Here is a 14,272-nt window from a genome sequence, read left to right as displayed (position 1 = left end):
CACAAGGATCCAGCTGATCCGAATACTCTCCTTGGCCATCTGAATTCAAAACATAACAGTTGGAACATAAGGTTCAGTAGTCTGGTTCAAGAAGAAACTCAACTCAGTTCATAACATTTCAGTTCAGTTCTCTCATATCAGTTCGGTTCAAGACAGATTGATACCATGTTCAGCTCGGTTCAAGCTTTAACAATTTAACTCGGTTCATATCAGCTTAGTTCATGCTTAGCTAACTCCGGTTCTAATCAGTTCCCAACAGCTTAACTCGGTTATACTCAGACGACATCAGTTCAAGACAATTTCAGACCATAGACAGCTCCGCTCAGATCAGATCAGAACATACTCAGCTCAATTCAGTTCTAAACAAGATCAAATCAGTTCGGTGTAATTCCCATAATTCTTATCAGTTCGTCTACTGGATCTATGAGACTGATTAAATCATAAACCAACCAAGACTGAAGAGAACAAGACCTTAGATAACTGATCCTGACAGGTTAACCAACATACAGCAATTGGTTCTCATCAAAACATGGCTGAATCAAGAAGCTGAAGCTTACCGGTTTTACTCAACTAATTAAACTTGACTGGTTGTCTCTCTTCAAGCTAACCACGAATTAACCTGATCAACACCACAAGAATACATGGTTGGATTTATTCAGAATTTATCTCCAGTGTAGGCAAACCAACAAAACTTCTCACAGAAACTGATCCACAACCATCTTACCGATCAAAATCAAAGGCTGAAGAACATAGGTGATTCTCAACTTCAGGACACCAAATCTTCAACTCTTAAACACTCCAAAACTCACTGATTAAAGTCACAGGATGGTGAGAAAGAGTTGTCCATGCTCACTCCTCTTCTCTGAATATTTTTCTGAATTTTTCATGAATCTTTTCTCACAGATTTTTCTCTCTTCTTTCTCTCTTTCTCTCTGAATTTTTCTCTGGTTTTTCTTGCAGGTTATGAACGTCCAGAGGACAGAAGAGGGTATTTTATATCATAAGGAGTTGCTTCAGATGAGGGTTTGCTCCCACAAAAGACAAAGATGAGGTTAGACAGCTGGTGACATGCTTCAGCACACCAAGCAGCACAAGCAGCTGAACTTTTCCTTCCCATGAAGAAAGCTACAAGCAGCTGAAGCAAGTAGCTTGTGACCAGCATGTGACTTCTAATGAGCAAGCAGGCAAGCAAGTAGATGTAGGTCATGTGACCTAATTACCGAGGAAGAAAGTAGGCTAGAAGGTGCAAAGCATGTCACTGTTCAGAAATAATTTTAAGAGTTTTGTCGATATTTTCCGGACTGTTTCGACTAAATATTTTTCATCATTCGAATCTCATCCTGCTCTGAATAAACTCACCCAGCATGAATAAAAATCAACGATAATAATTAACACTCGACCAGAACCATCAAGAGATGGTTTTTCGACCAAAAGACAGCCCCGTCGAGATTAATTCACCGTGTCGATTTTTATTTAAATTCTGATCAATCAATCTTCAAACTGATCTTAAAGAGTTTTCTTGACCAAAATTATATCTGCTCGTGAGGGTTATTACATTCTTCCCCCCTCAAAAGAATTCGTCCCCGAATTCTGAAAACGTAACTGTACACTCTTTACTGAACAGTCTCTGAAAGGAGTTCTGGATATTAGCTCTGACCTTATCTTAATCTGCCCATATCAAAACAACTCATGGTTGATCCCTTGATTCTCCCAACCGATCCTTTCTTTTATGAGCAGCCACTTTCAAGATAACCAAATTCTTTACTCTGCACAACTCTTGTCAACTACGGTCTGCATACTTTTTCTAACAATCTTGTATCTATAGACTATCACTTCTCAACCTTTTTTATCTGGCTTTCTCCCATAACAGCAACATGAAATTTGGAACGTGAGGTGATGTGCCATACGTGAATGTAACATCTCCAGTCTGGTCAATGTTAACTTAATTAACCGTGCAACAATCAAACAAGAACATGCACGATCAATCACGCTAACATGATTCAGACCAAGGGTGCAACTCAAATACACACAAACACACTTATTCCAGAAATGATTTCCCTTACAGTATTCCATACCCTTCTTATCTATCTGAGATACTCTTCAAAAACTTCTGAACGACTCAATCTCACTGAAATTTCGCATATCCAAGTCTTGTTCTATTACTTTCTGATTTCCTTCTTCTGTCTAGTAACTGAGGAATCAACAAGTCCGCCTATACCAAACTTGATTTACCAACGAAGTACTCTTGTATGATGACTTCACACTTTCTCTGTTAATATATCTTCTGATCTCTTAACAACTTGAGCATCCCCATATGCCTTATGGTTATACCTTTTTCCTTGCACTCTTCAATCTTCCTTAGGCTTCTTTGATCAGTGAAAACTTGCATCCTTTCCCCATATTGAAATGATCACTAAATTTGATGTGCAACAGAACTGCCACCAACCCCAACTTGTGCATCAAATAGTTTTCCTTATGCTTCCTTAGCTCCCTTGATGCATAAATGATTACCATATCGTCTTGCATTAGCATTCACCTAGACCAACACATAATACATCCATGTAGTAGTATATGGCTGGTTAGGCTCATGCAAGTCTAAGATATGCATAGACGTAGATACTTCCTCTAACTAATTTCATACTTCATCAATACTTTTACTCCATTCCAAGGTAACACCATTCTCAGTCGATCAACTCATTGGTGGATATGGTTTCTAACTCTTGAACAAACTTCTGATGGTAACCGGCCAATCCACAGAACTTCGAATCTCGATAACTGAAATTGAGTACGACCATTATGTAGTAGTAGCGATCTTTTGTAAATATGCAACAACTCCTTGTTCCATTTACTGACTAAGGGATCTAACTTCCAATTTCCGTGCAGAAATATTTACTACAACGTGAAGCGTCCATCAAACGTCCTTGGAATAAAACTACGCCTTGCAACCGATCTTAACCATTCTTCAATTCTAGAACTTGATACTTGACCTTGATGGTCATGTCCTTGATTTTATACTCGAACATAACCGCAAACTCTGGTTCTTCTTCTTTACCACTGACATGGGTACACTCCAAAGAAAATAACTAAGTCGAACAAAACCTTTCTCCAAACAAATCTTCTGACTGCTACTTGAATTTGGCTAGAACCACTTGGATAGATGCCTAGGCAATTGCAGCGAATCAAGGTTCAACCAGAATACTTGACGGGTTACTTTTGGATGTCAACAAATTTTCCACTTTCTTAAACATAGCTTCATGTTCCCTAGTTATCTAACTGTCCTCGATACTCTGCTTCTTGTTATTTTCTCTCCGCCCAATTATGATGATAATGGAATACGCCACTTCACCATTTCCCAAAAGGTTCCCAACTCTCCAGACTGATATGAGTGAGGCTCCAACACTTAGTAGAATACCATTGCAGGCCAACGGTAACTGGTCTTCTCTCAAAGACTTCCTTCCTCAACAACATCCTAATTGAGCTCGATAACTAGATAGCCAATCTCACTCTAGATAGAAACAAACCGCTCTAATGGAAGTACTAAGGAATGGGGATGGGATACGAAGGCATACCATAACTCTAAATGGCAGCCAGTACTTCCACGAATAAGAACAGTGTACTTGAATTCACTAAAGTGAATCTTTCCTAAAACAAAGACACTACCCGAGAACTATATCTATGTGTTGTTCCCGCATCAAACACAATATGGGCGGAAAATTCCGTCCATAGGCAAGGTCTCATACGACACCTTGATCACTCCTTCACTTATTTATTTAATCATTCATAAATTTTTAAAATGCACACAACACGCAATGGGATAAGAAGCAAACCTGTGATTGGACCTTTTCAGAGGTTTTGATGGTCCAGGCAACTATAAAGTGTAGGCTCTACCCAAATAGCCTAACACTTGGATGTGGACTAACGGTAAGGAAAATCGGACTAGTTCATCAAGTGTTATCTTAGGTATAGGTAACGTAGATCGGGTAACTTCATGAGGAAGGGTAACCTAAATTCCTAACTCTTCACAAGAACCACCAAAGCGCGAATGATGCAAACGTTCCAGGATTTCCCAAACTTTGACAATCACGACCATTCTGTCTTTGCTAGTCACAACCATAACGGCTCAAGGTCCTCGATCTTGATCTGATGAAATGTACACCCAAAATCATCCCCAACGACTTACTTAACTCACTTCTTGAAACTGACCTTTGATCTGCAGCGGTTGGAAAATAAACGGTCTGCATGACTTGGTTAACCTCTTCAGCAATAATAGCTTCTTTAACATTCACGTCATACTCTAACATCTCCTCAAAGCTTTGAAACTCCATGGTCTTTTATCTACTCCCAAATTCTTGGCTAAGTTCCCAAAGATTTTTCGTATGATCTTTTGCTTATTCTCCAAACCATAATCGATGAATCCAATTCACTCGACCACGTATCTCGATGCTTGTGTAGAAAATACTACTTCCTGAACTCATGAAATCTGTCCAACTCAAACTCAACTCTCTGAAGTAATTCTTGACTCTCGACCAACAACTCATAGCGTTCATCTCCAAATAGCTTGCTGCCAAATCCTTCTTGTAATTCTCTAAACAATGGCCACGTGAATATTCTGCTCTGAGTGTTGGATCCCAAATCTGCCTCAAGCCAAAGTATACTTCTAACGGTTTAGTCCTTCTTCAGTATCTTATGGTCCCAACTTCTTCTTCTTTGCATCATAAGCTTCATGATATTCCGTTGCAAACAGAATGCTTCTGGTGCTTCCATCATCTTGTAATACAGTCAAACCATCTCTTCCTCCAACGCTAAGCTTGAAACAAATGCTTAAGAAATCATGCTTGTATGGCTGTGGTGCTTGTACGTCTTAGCATGAGCTGCTTAGACTTGCGAAGCCGGAAGACTAAGTGCATCTGAGTGATCATGTGCATTCGAATCATACTGAATCGGATCACAAACAACACCCACCTTGACATCGATAACACACGAGTCTGGAGATGTATTCGATGTATCAATTATGTCCCATATATCTCTCTTAAGAATTGGCATCCCCACTAGAACTCAAAAGAACGGCAGGAAGGCATGTTACTAATTCCTAACAGGACGGTAGTGAATCCGACCATGAGGGTAGAAAACTCGAGCATGATGATAGCAACATCGATAAGTACAGTTCACCCGTTCAAGCTTGTCTTGGTGCTTCTGCTATGAAAGATCAGGTTAGGTAACTACCCATGACTATCTATTCTAAAATGAAGGAACAAGCCAGCATATCCTAGTTATCCTTGCGACTCATTTTGACTCGAAAAACATTTAAAACAAGTCCCATTCTAGCATCGTATAACCATGCTCTGATACCACCTTTGTGACACCCCCGATCATAGATGACTGGAAATGACACGGTCGATGTTCCTCGATGGTCGATCTGAGGTTCTCAGAATACTTCCGATCGCCTTAGACCAACAATCAAAGAACACCAACGCTCCTATCGGATACCACTCTAGGCTTTTCAACCCGAGAAAGCAATACCTGATAGTTAGTTCGTCCAGACAAGGACTAATATCATATGGAACCCGTACTTAAAAAAAAAACATTATTTATATATCATTCAAAATCATCTTACAAAATTTGTTATAAATTAACCTCGAGGTTTTCGGTCTACAAATCTTATTCATAAGATATATCAAAATGACTTTGCAAGGATAATAAAACTACCGCTGGCTAATGCCGTTCCTTCCCGTCCTAGAGTAAAGGTCTCCCACCTACTGGTTACCTGCATATCAAATGAGTCATGAGTAACTAGTTTACTCAGTGAGTCTAATCCCACACCCAAACACATATCAATAGTATCCCGGGCAATCGACACCATTTGAATGCAGTGGAATTATATTCCATAATTAATATAAGGCCTCTCAATCCATCCATGTGAATCTATCTTAAACATCACCTCCACGATACCCGCCAATCACTCATACTCTTAATATATATATATATGCTAAACCCGGAAAACCACCAAGGCTAACCGAGCTTAACGGGGAATAAATATAACCATCATCTCCATCAGATATTCCAAGATAGAACATCCAACGCTGCATGCAGTTACACGGCCTCCAGGGTGCGACCCCATCATCGTGTCTTCATGACCTTGATCCATATCGCAGGACCAATTCACGGCAATGCGGGACTTTCGGGAGAGTGAGTATACAATAAGACTTCACATGATTCACACTTATTAATAGAATACTTATAGATTAGTACTTGAGAACAAGTACTAAGGCTCGGGATAACCTCAAAGAATTATTCTTATTAATTCTTAAGTATTTAAACTAGATAAATACTTCATATATAAATATAGATCAAGGGATAATACTTAATCAATCAACCATAATTCCTTAATTAATCCATGATTAATTCTTAATTAATCAATGATTATCCCTTAATTAATTCATGATTAATTCTTAATTAATCAACCATATTCAATATGCAATCATGCATACTCATTCATAATTCACTCATGATCTATCTAGACTCACCTTTAAATCCATGAGATTGGCTAAGGAAGACTAGACTCGAGCTCAAGCTAATGACACTTCACTTTTGGATCACTCTCGGTTCAGAACCATCACAAGGATCCAGCTGATCCGAATACTCTCCTTGGCCATCTGAATTCAAAACATAACAGTTGGAACATAAGGTTCAGTAGTCTGGTTCAAGAAGAAACTCAACTCAGTTCATAACATTTCAGTTCAGTTCTCTCATATCAGTTTGGTTCAAGACAGATTGATACCATGTTCAGCTCGGTTCAAGCTTTAACAATTTAACTCGGTTCATATCAGCTTAGTTCATGCTCAGCTAACTCCGGTTCTAATCAGTTCCCAACAGCTTAACTCGGTTATACTCAGACGACATCAGTTCAAGACAATTTCAGACCATAGACAGCTCCGCTCAGATCAGATCAGAACATACTCAGCTCAATTCAGTTCTAAACAAGATCAAATCAGTTCGGTTTAATTCCCATAATTCTTATCAGTTCGTCTACTGGATCTATGAGACTGATTAAATCATAAACCAACCAAGACTGAAGAGAACAAGACCTTAGATAACTGATCCTGACAGGTTAACCAACATACAGCAATTGGTTCTCATCAAAACATGGCTGAATCAAGAAGCTGAAGCTTACCGGTTTTACTCAACTAATTAAACTTGACTGGTTGTCTCTCTTCAAGCTAACCACGAATTAACCTGATCAACACCACAAGAATACATGGTTGGATTTATTCAGAATTTATCTCCAGTGTAGGCAAACCAACAAAACTTCTCACAGAAACTGATCCACAACCATCTTACCGATCAAAATCAAAGGCTGAAGAACATAGGTGATTCTCAACTTCAGGACACCAAATCTTCAGCTCTTAAACACTCCAAAACTCACTGATTAAAGTCACAGGATGGTGAGAAAGAGTTGTCCATGCTCACTCCTCTTCTCTGAATATTTTTCTGAATTTTTCATGAATCTTTTCTCACAGATTTTTCTCTCTTCTTTCTCTCTTTCTCTCTGAATTTTTCTCTGGTTTTTCTTGCAGGTTATGAACGTCCAGAGGACAGAAGAGGGTATTTTATATCATAAGGAGTTGCTTCAGATGAGGGTTTGCTCCCACAAAAGACAAAGATGAGGTTAGACAGCTGGTGACATGCTTCAGCACACCAAGCAGCACAAGCAGCTGAACTGTTCCTTCCCATGAAGAAAGCTACAAGCAGCTGAAGCAAGTAGCTTGTGACCAGCATGTGACTTCTAATGAGCAAGCAGGCAAGCAAGTAGATGTAGGTCATGTGACCTAATTACCGAGGAAGAAAGTAGGCTAGAAGGTGCAAAGCATGTGACTGTTCAGAAATAATTTTAAGAGTTTTGTCGATATTTTCCGGACAGTTTCGACTAAATATTTTTCATCATTCGAATCTCGTCCTGCTCTGAATAAACTCACCCAGCATGAATAAAAATCAACGATAATAATTAACACTCGACCAGAACCATCAAGAGATGGTTTTTCGACCAAAAGACAGCCCCGTCGAGATTAATTCACCGTGTCGATTTTTATTTAAATTCTGATCGATCAATCTTCAAACTGATCTTAAAGAGTTTTCTTGACCAAAATTATATCTGCTCGTGAGGGTTATTACAACGGACGTCTTGTGTGTGCTGACGGACATACACGACACACACAGACAGCCACAGACGTCCTGTGTGTGCTGACAGACACCCACGGACGTCCTGTGTGTACTGACCAGACAGCCCACGTGGGCCAAAATCACCCGAACAGTCAACGGGAAGGGCCAGCGTGCTGAGTCCAAGGACCAGCGTGCTGATATGTATACTGATGGAGAGCCACGGACGTCCTGTGTGTGCTGACGGACACACACGGTCACACACACAGACAGCCACGGGCGTCCTGAGTGTGCTGGTGGATACCCACGAACGTCCTTTGTGTACTGAACAGACAGCCCACATCGGCCAAAATCACCCAACAGTCCACGGGAAGGGTCAGCGTGCTGAGTCCAAGGACCAATGTGCTGATATGTGTACTGATGGACAGCCACGGACGTCCTGTGTGAGCTGACAGACACACACGGACACACACGGACAGCCACAGACGTCCTGTGTGTGCGGACGGATACCCACGAACGTCCTGTGTGTGCTGATGGACACAGACGGACAGCCACGGACGTCCTGTTTGTGCTGACGGACACCCACAGACGTCCTGTGTGTACTGAACAGACAGCCCACATGGGCCAAAATCACCCAAACAGTCCACGGGAAGGGCCAGCGTGCTGAGTCCAAGGACCAGCGTGCTGATATGTGTACTGATGGACAGCCACGGACATCCTGTGTGTGATGACGGACACACACGGACACACACAGACAGCCACAGACATCATTTGTGTGCTGGCGGACACCCACGGACGTCCTGTGTGTACTGAACATACCGCCCACGTGGGCGAAAATCACCCGAACAGTCCACGGGAAGGGTCAGCGTGCTGAGTCCTAGGACCAAAGTGCTGATATGTGTACTGATGGACAGCCATGGACGTCCTGTGTGTGCTGACGGACACACACAGACACACACGGATAGCCACGGATGTCCTGTGTGTGCGGCGGACACCCACGGACGTCCTGTGTGTACTGAACAGACAGCCCACGTGGGCCACAATCACCCGAACAGTCCACGGGAAGGGTCAGCATGCTGAGTCCAAGGACCAGAGTGCTGATATGTGTACTGATGCACAGCCAAAGACGTTTTTTGTGTTCTTACGGACACACACGAACACACACCGACAGCCACGGACGTCCTGTGTGTGCCGGCGGACACCCACGGACGTCCTGTGTCTACTGAACATACAGCCCACGTGGGCCAAAATCACCCGAACAGTCCATGGGAAGGGTCAGCGTGATGAGTCCTAGGACCAACGTGCTGATATGTGTACTGATGGACAGCCATGGACGTCATGTGTGAGCTAACGGACACACACGGACACACACGGATCGCCACGGATGTAACACCCCCGAACCGTCCTAGGCATAGGTCGACCCACCGGCCAACAATCAAACAAGAACATGACCGACGGACGACCCACACCAAGGGTTGGAGATGAAAGGCGAACCGGCCAGCCAACAATCAAACAAGAACATGACTGACCGTCCAACCCAACACCATGGTCCGGAAGCGCTACGTGACGGGCTAGGGACGATCCGGTCAGAGTCATAAACTTTAGTCCACGACCTAGACCAGTTCATCCACTAACTCGTCCCGCTGTGTCAAGGCATAAGGCTTTGCAACCCGTACCTAGAGTTAGCGTTTTCCGTTAGATCGAGGCCTAAGGCTTTTCAACCCGTACCACGACCTAACGTTGTGTTAGACCGGACTAGTCAAATATCAGAGTACTCATGAAGCGCATATAAAACAATTACTTTTATTGATTCAAGAAATATTCATACGTTGAATAATTCAAGACTGGGCCCGGCCTAATGCCAAATCAAGTCAACATAACACAATTCACAATACCGTTTACAAAAGGCATGAAAATCTACACCGGCGGTCCTAACGTCCAGCACGAAGCTATCCGATCATCCTTACCTAAAGCGACCTGCAAAAAGGACAACGGAGTTGGATGAGTAACCTAATGTTACTCAGTGAGCTGGCGGTCTCTACCCGCAACCTAGACTCTACCCAGACAACCCAAAATAACAATCAATCTAGCCCTAGCATGAAATAAAAGCTAGTGCTAAGCAAACCGTTACTAAGTTAGACTTGGCCTCCTGCCATGATCTAGCTTTAAGTAACGGGAACCTGCATAAAAACAAGTCAACAACCAATCCCTAGTTAACCATATATACGCCTGAGTTCAGTACTCATGTAGTGTTAGACACTTAGACTATACAAGTATCACTAGTCAATCGACCAACAATCAAACAAGAACATGATCGGCCAACTAATGATACCGCATAGCTTTAATATCCCCCACCCTTCACAAGCAATCCCTCAAACACATACAGGCCAACGTCAGGCCTACAATAATCAAATACACACCAAGCCTAATCCGGTACCTAAGCCAGACTTAGGACTTAATGTCAGAACCTGCAAGCAAATCAATCAACCACAAACACAATCACAATAATAAGACTATGAGTATCTACGACTCGATCTAACTCGTAGCACCGTTATCGGTGCTACGCTAACTCGAGGGTTCCATAACCCTCTACGACACACTAACACAACACTCTAACCTGGGCCCTGGTGACTTCGTGTTCCTCCTCTATCCTCGGCAATATCCTATCTCCCTACCACAAAGGCCAGAAGAAGGAACATTCAACCGAACGTGGCCCACAGTACGTTCGGGTCACCGCGCGACAGCCCCAGTACGTTCGGGCCACTGCCGGTTGTCACACGACGATTGCGGCCCACAGTACGTTCGGGTCACCGCAAGACAGCCCACAGTACGTTCGGGTCACTGCCGGTCACTACCCCGTCGTGCAACCACTCAGCCATAGGCCATGACCCCGTCTCTCTGAGTGTTCTCGATCCAGCGAATAAGGGGTTTCCTTAAACCCGCTGGGTACGAGGTCTGAAGGAACACTAACTCACCCCTACACAAGCCTAGTATGGGCGGGTCACGCACATACTGTCGGCACACTCACAACAAAACAAACTCAATCTAGAACCTAACCTAAGGCTAAAGTTCCAGATCCTAACTAGACACTCGACTCTACAACACAAACCAATAGTACCAGTAGTCCGGCCTATATGGCCTAAGACCCTTACTACTAACTACTAAACAATAATATCAATACTAAACAACACAATCAAACCGTTACCCAGATAGTCCAGCCTCCTGCTGAGAAACTATCTTTAAAGATAACGGGAACCTGCACTCAACAATATCAACACGCAATAATTGAAAACATGATGCATCCTAGCCCTAGTCCTAGTCAGGTTATCAACTCAGTCTTAATTCAATTCATCTCAGCTTAGCCCTTGCTAAACTGAGTCCGGTTCCATAAATAAAATAACCCTAGGACTCTATCATGCATTAGTGTGATATTACTACTCTATATGCAGACTCGATCTACCCTAAATTCCAAGTGGAATTCAAACAAACCAACTCACAGTGTTCTAGGCGAGAAGCAGCTGGTTGATCGGAGAAGACTTGGCCAAAACCCAATGGACGCCTTGACTGGACTGGAATGGACTGATCTTGTCTTGGACACAACCTTGGCTTCACCATGAAGAAGTTGACAGGCCTCGACAGGCTGATCTGGACTCGGACAGAACCTCCTCTAGCTTCTGGACAGTTCTTCGGACTTCCCGCGGAGTATCGAGCAGAACTTCGACTGATCTGAACCCGTGGTTCTGAACTAACTCCGGGCAGAACCTCCACTAGACCATCATAGAATATGACTGGCTTGGACGAATTGAATTGGACAGAGCTTCCGCGTCACAATCGTAGAGAATCGCCGATTGGACGGAACTGGCCTTCTCGGTGGAGTATCGGTCTTCAGAATCGACCATACTCTAGAATCGATCACTTCCTTTCTCTCTCTCTCTCTATAGCCACGTTGACTTGACTCCCATCTGATCTGATCTTCACTTGATTGACCTTCAGTTGGACAGAACCTTCCCAAGGCGATGACTCGAAATCAATAGAGAACTGATCTCGAAAACTCTCTAAAACTCTCGAAATAGCTCGGAATCACTTGCTTTCTTTTTCTACTTTTCTCTCAAGGTTTTAACTTTGTTTGGACAGGTCTGGATGTGAAGAAATGAGCTGGGGTCGTGGGGTATTTATAGGAGACACCAGCCAATCAGCTTCAGGTTGGTGGCAGCCCGTGTGTCGCTCCGCATGGCTCCGGACGCATGCACGGCGACACCTCGTGCTCCACATGTCTGGCTGCATGTCCAGGACACATGCAGGACGCCACCACTCCTCCCAGATGTCAGGCTGCATGACTGGAGCTCATGCAAGGCGCCACAGCATCACACACATGTCGATCAGCATGCTTCGGTTGCATGCATCGCGACATCTCGTGCTTGGCTAATCCACCTCGTGCTCCTACATGTCAAGCTGCATGTGCAGCTTCCATGCACGGCGACACCTCGAGCTTCTCTTGACACTCAGCTGGTTAGACAGTTGCCACCACGTTCTTATCCCTTCTGATCAAGCCACCTCGAGCTTCTCGGTTTCTTTGCGCGATTTCGACCCTTCTTGTGAATTTCTGACCCGCGATCAATCCCGAATATTTTTCCGCTCCCATTCTGATTCTCTGAATATTTTTAATAAACTACAGATGATGTCTGATATCCTTTAAAAATATTTCCCGAGCCTCCGGCTTCCTCAAAGAATTTCGTAATACCGAAATTAGGGTTTTCGCCCAACTTCGGGTTTTCCCGTCGTGCTTCAATCCCGTCGTGCTTGCTTCCCGTCCTGCTTAATTCCCATCCTGCTTCCGACTTATAATGTCTTCAGAATAATATTTTACTGATACGAAGATATTCCGAGAAAACTTCGTGATGAAGAAACGTCAGTCTTCAAAAACATCGAGCTTCTAAACCGTCGTGCTTCCAAAAATGTTATGCTTCCAAAACATCCTTCTGATCAATCTAACACTTTTCTAACCATGGTCCAGCAGCTTATGGTTCACCCATGATCAATTCTTCGACCATCCATTGCCCGCGGTATGACCACTAAATAATAATTTTTTTTTTTTAACGGGTTTCTACATTCTCCCCCCCTTAATAGAATTCGTCCTCGAATTCTTGGTTGCGCAATTGCTCGTCTTCACAACATTCTCCACTCATCTCCATAACCTCTTTACGCTGTCCACCACAGTTCCTTGAGTGTCCTCTTCAAGGCCTCCACAATTGTCTTCATATCTCATCACTGGAATGATCACTGAGTCATCCTCTTTCTTTTACTCTGCCATAACACCCTCATTGCCCATGATACTATCTTGTCCAGATTCCTCAAATCCTTTCTCGATCTTTGTCTTCCCAATTACTGATGAAGTCCTTCCCCAATGAAGTCTTGTTTCCTCCCATCTGTCCAGTCCATACCACAGCCCAGTTCTCTGAATCTGTCTCTCCTCTTTCGCTTCGGGTTTGGGTTTGGCCTTGAACTCCCTCCACTTTAAGGTTTTCATCGCTTAAAGTTCCGATCAACAAACATACTTACTCGCTGCAACTCAAAAGAACACTTAACATGCAAGTTAGTAGACAATTAATCAAATAATCTACTAACCTAGAAAATACTAACAATGCAACCTAACCGCAATTCTAACCAGCAACCTAACAGTTCTACCCAAGCAACCTAACAGTTCTACCCAAGCAACCTAACAGTTCTAGATTCCACTATCTCAATCCTAATTTCCTTAAACCACAAATCCTATCGCTGGACGTGACCGGTTTCCCTAATGCCTTTTGTGACTCATTTTGACTCGATAAATATTAAAACCGATTAAATCATGAGTTCCGGAAGCATGGACGAAACCATGCTCTGATACCACCTCTGTAACACCCCCGAACCGTCCTAGGCATAGGTCGACCCACCGGCCAACAATCAAACAAGAACATGACCGACGGACGACCCACACCAAGGGTTGGAGATGAAAGGCGAACCGGCCAGCCAACAATCAAACAAGAACATGACTGACCGTCCAACCCAACACCATGGTCCGGAAGCGCTACGTGACGGGCTAGGGACGATCCGGTCAGAGTCATAAACTTTAGTCCAC

This window comes from Brassica napus, unplaced genomic scaffold (assembly GCF_020379485.1).
Source record: "Brassica napus cultivar Da-Ae unplaced genomic scaffold, Da-Ae ScsIHWf_521;HRSCAF=783, whole genome shotgun sequence".
Lineage (NCBI taxonomy): Eukaryota > Viridiplantae > Streptophyta > Magnoliopsida > Brassicales > Brassicaceae > Brassica > Brassica napus.
This window is presented reverse-complemented; position numbering follows the sequence as displayed.